This window comes from Octopus sinensis, linkage group LG3 (assembly GCF_006345805.1).
Source record: "Octopus sinensis linkage group LG3, ASM634580v1, whole genome shotgun sequence".
Classification (NCBI taxonomy): domain Eukaryota; kingdom Metazoa; phylum Mollusca; class Cephalopoda; order Octopoda; family Octopodidae; genus Octopus; species Octopus sinensis.
The window spans coordinates 64,647,822-64,656,885 of NC_042999.1; positions in this window are offsets into that span (position 1 = coordinate 64,647,822).

Consider the following 9,064-nt stretch of genomic DNA (forward strand, 5'->3'; position numbering starts at 1 on the left):
CTCCTGGGTTCTCATTCCTAAGGTATTTTCGATGTTGTTGTTATTATTATTATTATTATTATTATTATTATTATTATTATTTTATTATTATTATTATTATTGTTATTGTTCAGGTCACTGCTTGGAATCGAACTCGCAATCTTGGGGTTAGTAACCCGCGCTCTTAACCCCTACGCCATATGCCCGTGGGCATATAGAGGAGAAATCCGTTTGCTCATTGAATTTGCATCAAACTCACTTTGGTTATCATTACAGTTGAAATATTTGACTTGTATAAGAATCCATATAAATATGAATACTTCTTTCGATGTTTTATCAAATTGCAATAAGCATATCTATAAAAGGGAGAATGTTTGTGCGTGCGTGTGTGTGTGTGCGTATGTGTACGTGATTGTAATTTATGCATGTCCACAAATTAGCACGCATGTCGCTCAAATTTTAGGAGGACATTTGTCAACATCCTATCTGGGTTTTGTCAACTTATTTTTATCCCGAGGCACCCGTGGGTAGCGTAAATATCTATTTTCAGACATAGCTTTTAGCCCCCCAAAAATATTAGCCTTGGCTTTTTTTGCCAGAGTCTAACAAAAAAAAAAGATAAAGAAAAGTGGAAGAAGGAAGCAGAGAGTTTCACGGGAAAGACAAATTGAGAGAGGGAAAGACAGAGATTAAATGACGTTAATAAACAGCCTTAGCTTTTTTGCCAGCGTCTAACAAAAAAAAAAAAAGATAAAGAAAAGTGGAAGAAGGAGGCAGAGAGTTTCACAGGAAATACAAAGTGAGAGGGAGAGAGAGAGAGAGAGAGAGAGAGAGAGAGAGTAAGTTATGACGTTCATAAAAAATAAAATGTAAAATACGTTTAAATATTGTTGAGCAAGATTTTTTGTTTTGTTTTTTGTTTTTGAAAGACACTTATAATCATAGTATATATATACTTTCTCACACAACAATTACAATATATTCATTTTGAATATAATATACTGTAATTGTTATATAATATAATATAATATAAATATATATTTATATCATATTATATATATATATATAATATATAATATATATATATATAATATTTTTTTGGTAAAAACGGTAAGATAACAAAAGAAAGAGACCTCAATATTATGTAAATAGAGGAAATTTATCTATCAAATAATATGTTACAATTACTCAATAGTGCGTGTGTACGGGCATAAGAATGCATATATATATAGACGTTTTTACTTATTATTTTTCCATTTTTTAAGGTTTTTTTTTGGTGGGGGCATATGTATATTCCTTTTTTGTAAATGCGTGTGTGTGTATGCGTATATAAACATGTGCGGGTATGTACATATATGGCGTGTGTGTGTATGAGTGCATAAGGGCATGTCCGTATATGAACGTGGTTTTTATGCTTTGTATACTTCCTTATGTTTTTTTATGTTACCTTTAACCATGGTTTTTCTTGTGCTTGTGCGTATATAGACGTATGTATGAACTTTTACGGTACGCATGTGTGTGTGTAAGGGTTTGTATATATATGCGTATATATTTGGCGAAAAATGTGAGTGAAGATGTGTACGTTTTCATAGTGACGTATAAGTAGCGCATGGATCCGCGAGCGCACATGTAAGCGTATGACTAGCCATGTTTTACGTGTTTACTATGAAATTTTAATCTTATTTTATATAATTAATACACAGTAATTTCCCTTTATATAACGGTAATTTTTCATAGCGTTTTTTCAGATGGCCAGATAACCGAAGAGATGGTATTGTAGATTTCCACTTCGGCATCTGAAACTCAGAGTTTTATCTTGACTATTGAGTAACTGTAACTTATTATTTTATATATATATATATTATATATATATATATATATATAATATATATAATATATATATATATATATATATATATATATATATATATATAACTGATTTCAACGGATTTCGCCCAAAGTTGACGTCTATATTACTTAGTTTGGTTTGAAATAAAGAACTTGATTAGCTTAATAATCGTAACTTAATCCCAGACAAGGCCGGGTTATACTGCTAGTACTGAATAAACTGTACTAACACCGAATTTAAATATTTATACAGATTTTTCCTTTCCTGAAGTGTGTATATATATATATACTTTTTGGCGGTCTCTGTATATTAAAAGTTTTAGTTTTGAGTATACTGCTGTGTTAAGTGATGACATGTCATTGGTTTTCTTTGACGATGAACTGTGCCAGGAATAAGAGATGGCTCATTGATAAAGGTTATCTTTTCATGACATTCTTATCCTTAAACGTATCCTGTCTATATTGTTTTCCTAGATTTTCAGATGAGTCTGCTTCTTATTGGTTTCCAAGCCTGATGGAATAAATTCCAGGTTTAGAAGTAAGAAATACAGAGCAAGGGACGATTTGTTCGACTAAATCTTTCAAGGCTGTGCTCCAGCATAGCCGCAGTCCAGTGAATGAAACAAAGACAATAAAAGTGAAGAAGAAGAATATTACTTTTGAAATTCCACCGATGACTGTTGCTCGCTGAAACGAAATATTTACGGATGTTTTCACATTTAAATATTGGTTTGAAGATTTTCTGGAATTTCTTTTGGATTTGGCGTATTCTCTTTTACTGATTAAAATTATTCATCATTGATAACCTGACATAATTCTGACACTGTTGTTATAGCCTTTACGTCAGCTTTGGCATCAATAAGGAACCAATTTTTAAACTTTTCTTTTTGTATATCATTTGTGACTTAACTAAAAATTATTTTCCGATAAGTCCTAATTCCTTGTAAAGCCTAGATTCTCTGCCTGTTTTAGAGAAATTATTTTCATAAACAATTTTGAATACTCGTCTCTGACACTTGTTTCCATAACACTCTAATACATCAACAGGAAAAATCCGTTTGCCCATTGAATTAGCATCAGACTCGCTTTGATTATCATTGACTTCGGTTGAAATTCTTTCACAAATTTCTATTCGTTAATAAACCTTTAAAACCCGTTTGATGCCTTTGTCACTTGGTTGATTTAACGAAGCAGTGTTTGAATGCAAAAATAAAATAAAATGTTACTTTGATGTTCTTTAATCACAAATTATTTCTGTGTGCCGTACAGTTAACATCTAACGAGGCCTTTTTTCGATTTAGTTCAGATCTCACTTAAGTAACCAGTTCTTAAGAATGACTGAAGCCATCCATGCATTTGCATTAAAGCAGTAATGAACAGGTAAACCTCTGACACCTTTAAAACACCAAGGATTTATAATTTTCAATCACAAGAATTTGTTGTTTCTATTCTTTCATATTAGCGCAACAAAAAGCTGTCGCTCTCTCCTTTGAATATTTAAATTCGTTGGTATTTTCATTGTTAAATAATTATGCTTGCACATTACACGAAAATAAAGCTCTCTATTTGCATTGTAAAAAATCTCAAGAGAATATTCAACAATAATTTTCGTCATTCTGCTAAAATCCACATTTCGGCTGATAAAATAATCGACATATTTTTTTCCCAGCTATGAACGCATTTCTGCACAAAAGTTCTTCATCTTTTCTTCCTGTCAAACTACTCTCCAGTTAATTCGAATTTTTCTTTACTCTCTTCTTTAACAAATTTTTATACTTTGTTTATTTTCACACAAGAGTGGCCCAAGAATGAAAGCGCTGCTTTTAATGTTTCGATTCATGGAAATGAATATTGTAAACTAAAATTTTTACTACCAGCTCATTTCACTATCTTCACCAAATCGTACTCACAATTCAATTGACAACTGCGTGGAACCCATCAAAACATTTTCCCCATCCTTAAAACATTACTTCGTTACCTGAGCCATGTGATAGATCCATCATACGAAGTCTAAACGCTTTTCCTCGACGAGAAATTTGAAAAAGAATTCTATCAACATCCACTGATAAATAAAGCGAATCTGAATCAAATACATATGCCAAATAGTTTTCCCTTCTCGACCTGATGCATATATTAACAATGACATAGCAACAAGTGTCAAAATTATTAAGTCAAAATATAGGGCGACGCGCTGGCAGAAACGTTAGCACGCCGGGCGAAATGCTTAGCGGTTTTTCGTCTGCCGTTACGTTCTGAGTTCAAATTCCTCCGTGTTCGACTTTGCCTTTCATCCTTTCAGGGGCGATAAATTAAGTACCAGTTATGCACTGGCGTCGATGTAATCGATTTAATCCCTTTGTCTGTCCTTGTTTGTCCTCTCTGTGTTTAGCCCCTTGTGGGCAGTAAAGAAATAAGAGTAAAAATTATTTTTTTTAAAATAAAAAATATACGTGGAATTTCTTTTCAAAAACAAACAGAGAAATGTCTCTTTCTATCTAATTAGTCCTTATTAGGAAAAAAAATTAGACAGAACCCCCAAAACTTTGAAAATTAGTTGGCTCAAAAGCTGAAATGCCAACGTCGGAAATATACCATGTTCTTAGCGATGTCTCTAAATTGGAAAAAGAAGATAAATCAAAGCTCAGATATACGCGAAACTCTAAACAAACTTCACCACAAAGAGTAACATCAATCAGCAGAATTTCAGAAGTGATACGAGTGGATATGATTTATTAGTGAGTTACAAAATAGGAACAATATATAAACTACTTTGACTAAGTATTTTTAACAAAGTTTTAACAAATCACACAGGTGCTCACTTTTTAATATCAGCTCTCTTTTCTTAAATGTTACGTTAAAGTGGGTTTGAAATCTTCAAGTGAACAATTGTACTGCGCCGGGTCATAGAAGTCCAATATTTTTAGTTTTTCTCGTCAAGACAAAATTTTACGTTTCTTTTCTTTCTTTACTTCTTTACGAGAAAAAACGTCTTTAATATAAACGCGCACGTTGCTTTTATTCACTACAAAATAGAGCAAACCAATTTGAAAGCCAAAATATTTCGTTGCTTGGGCTCTTTCACAGATTCAACAAAAGAGACAGAACCGTAGCTGACGTGTCTTCTCGCGCATAGTCATAGCCTTGGAGGTGATTTGCTACCGTTACAATATGAGCAATTGATGAACGGGGTTTATTTGACAATTTCGATTTCCAATATCCTAGATTAACATAAAACTAACACACACGATCCTAAGTACATACATTTATCTCTGTGTGGAAGCATTTATATGACACAGGAACACGCACACATACACATACACATACCTTCGTTGTAATATATTTAGAAACGCATCATAGATATTTAAGCAAATCCATGCTTTCACACATACACACACACACACACACACTTCAAACTCACACCCTCATATACTTACACGTATGCACACAAATCACAATATCTAACGCGAGCCGTGATTCAATGATTAATTGACAGCACACCTGACGTCACATAATATGCCCATTAACACACATTTAAAATTCCCAACATAGTTTCATAATCATTTTATGGCTTAAATCTAGGCTAATCGAATACAGTTTCAATTATATACACTAATTCATTTCAAAATCTGCTGGGGCTTGACTTTCTCCCCTTTTATTCCTTCACGTTCAATAAAATAAGTATTTATAATTTAATTAAAATGTTTCAATAGTCTTTACAAATTTGTGGATAGCAACCAAAGATGGAGTCTTTTCGTAGTCAATCGACCTGCAAGAGATTAAAACATAAAAATATAAAATATAATACAGATGGTCACGGTTAGCATGCTTTTGATCAGAGGTCTGCTCTCTCAGAGCTGACCCTTAGTCTAAACAAAAGTTGAATAGCCGCTGCAGCAAACAAAAAACAAAAAAAAAATACAGCAGCAGTAGTAATGGCAGCATTTAAAACCATTAAAAGCAGTATCTGCACCAGCACCACCATCACCAGCACCACCATTCTCACCACCACCACCTTCGCAGCAAATACCACCGTCTCCGCGCGCCGCTTCTTCCTCCTCCCCTTCCGCCTCCTCTGCTGTTGCTGCTGCTGCCTCCGCTGCTGCAGCCTCCATCGCTGCTTCCACCGCCTTCGTCCCCCTCACTGCATTCGCCACTCGCCTCCTAATACCCCGCCACTGCAGTCTGTCACCATCCTTGCCGCCATCGTCGCCACTGTCACCGTCTCCTAACCGTTGTCCATCGTCCATCTCCTGCCAGCCATTGTCCATTGCTAGCAGCTCATCTTCCGCCTTCTGCCTTTCGTCGCCGCCGTGGTTCATCATCGCCATCATCGCGGCTGTAGCTACTAGTGGTTTCTAGCTACAAGTCTATTCCTTGTAACAGAAATAAAAGGGACTGAAATTCTATATATTTCGTTCAATCTCTACTTGACGTTGCCTTCTCTTGCTTGCAGGTTCTCAAAAATTAAATGCACTTAATGAATTGGATAAATTTCCTTAATCTGAAGCCTTGTTCTAAGATTAGAAATCTAGTCTACCAAATGCACTTTGGCCGGCTCGAGGCTATAGTAGAAGACACTTGCCCAAGGTGCCACGCAAGCTAATTACCACACAGCCACTCCTGCTGATATATATATATATATATATATATATTATATATATATATATATATATATTATATATATATATATATATATATATATATATATATATACACATATATATATACCTACATACATATATATATATACACACACACATATGTATATATATATATATATATATATATATATATATATATATATATATATATATATATATATATATATATATATATATATCTGTTTGTCTTTGTGGTTATGCTTGTACCATTCACATCGCTTGGCAAATGGTGCTGGTGTATTTACGTCCCTGTAACGAAGCAGTTTGGCAAAGAGACCGATGGAATAAGTACCAATACTGGGGGTTGACTTGCTCAACTAGACCCCCTTCAAGGCGGTAACATAGTATGGATGGACACAGTCCAATAACTGAAACAAGTAAAAGATAAAACACACGCACAATTATAAAATATATTTTTACTCGAAATCTCATCTTTAATGACCAACCTCTTTGATTTTCGAGTAGTTTGTCTACGTTTCGGTTCTTTACTGCGTATTTCTAAATATATGGGCGTTAATGACTTTTGTGATGGATTGGTTATCACTCTTGTGAGTATTGTCTATCTTGTATCCTATATCAAGGCTTCTCTTCAATATTCGTATTCGTAGTTACTCTGGGATGTATATTTTATATTCTTTGTAGTAATTTCATTGAAGCGGCTTCAACTTTGTTTAGTAATACGTTTGTCTCTCTAAATTTGGAACTTGTCTCTTCGTATTGCTATATTTTTGCTGGTTCATGTAGCCCTATATCAACAAAGTGACAACTGTCTTTGAAAAGTTCTGATATTTCATTCTCCTATCGGCACACACCTGAAATTTTAGTGGGAGAAGTCGATGGTACTTATTCCATTTACCCCGGAAGCGCGTTTGGCGGAATTCGGACTCAGAACTCAAAACCAGAAGAAATGTCGCTAAAATTTTGTTCGGCGTCCTAACGATTCTCGCCGTCTTAACGTAATTGATCCTAAAGTTTTGTACAAGGCTAGCAATTGTAGAAGAGAGTTGTAGATTTCATTGACCCCAAGGTCTAGTACTCTATTTTGCTGACCCTGAAAGAATGAAAGGAAAAGTTAATCCCAACAGTATTTGAACTAAAAACATATAAAGCAGGAAGAAATGCCGCTAAGCATTTTGTCTGACGTGATAGCGATTCTTTTTCTTTTTCTACTCGAGGCACAAGGCTCATAATTTTTTGTGGGGTGGGGGCCAGTCGATTAGACCGACCCCAGTACGCAAAGGATGAAAGGCAAAGTCGACCTCGGAGGAATTTGAACTCGGAACGTAGCGGCAGACGAAATACCTATTTCTTTACTATCCACAAGGGGCTAAACACAGAGGGGACAAACAAGGACAGACAAACGGATTAAGTCGATTACATCGACACCAGTGCGTAACTGGTACTTAGTTTATCGACCACGAAAGGATGAAAGGCAAAATCGACCTCGGCGGAATTTGAACTCAGAACGTAACGGCAGACGAAATACCTATTTCTTTACTACCCACAAGGGACTAAACACAGAAGGGACAAAAAAGGGCAGACAAAAGGATTAAGTCGATTACATCGACCCCACTTCGTAACTGGTACTTATTTAATCGACCCGAAAGGATGAAAGGCAAAGTCGACCTCGACGGAATTTGAACTCAGAACGTAGCGACGGGCGAAATACCACAAAGCATTTCGCCCGGCTTGCTAACGTTTCTGTCAGCTCGCCTGCTTGAAAGCTTTTCTAGTTCTAAAATTGTCAAAGATTATGACTAACGTTAAACTATTTTGATTCAGTCTTTTATAATTGGTATCTAGCAGTCGTGTTTCTGGGTCGGATTGAGCAAAGATTTTCACTCAGTATTGCGTTACGAATAGATTTTTCGGAAAGGTATTCCCTTTCCAATTGCTCTACAACCATTGAAAACCATTATTCAATTGCTTCACACCATTCGAAAACTATCAACCATTCGTTCTTGCATTTTTACCTTCATCGTTTGCAGAGCTGGTTACGTAATTTCTCATAATATTTTTTAGGGAGAATCTTGAGTTTTTTATTTTCTCATCATTTGATGTCTTTATGTTTCTGGTCATTAACGTCTACTCTCACTTTCTTCAATTCAATTTCACTTCACATGTTATCTCTGTGTCTCTCCCTCTATCTTTCTTTCTTTCTCTCTCACTCACACACACACACACAACACACACAACACACGCAACACACACTCACGCACACACGCACATGCACACATACAAATATATATAAATGTGTCTCTATATATACCAAACACACATGACCATATACTGTATATGCTAACAAGTGCACTTGCATACGACCATGGAATCAAAACAAACTGTGGTCTCGCTATACATACATACATACATACATACATACATACATACATACATACATACATACATACATACATACATACATACACACGTACATACATACATACATACATATATATATATACAAACATATATATTTATATTATGTACATTATATATATATACATATATATATATATTATATATTATATATATTTATACATATATACGTATATATATATATACATACATACATACTT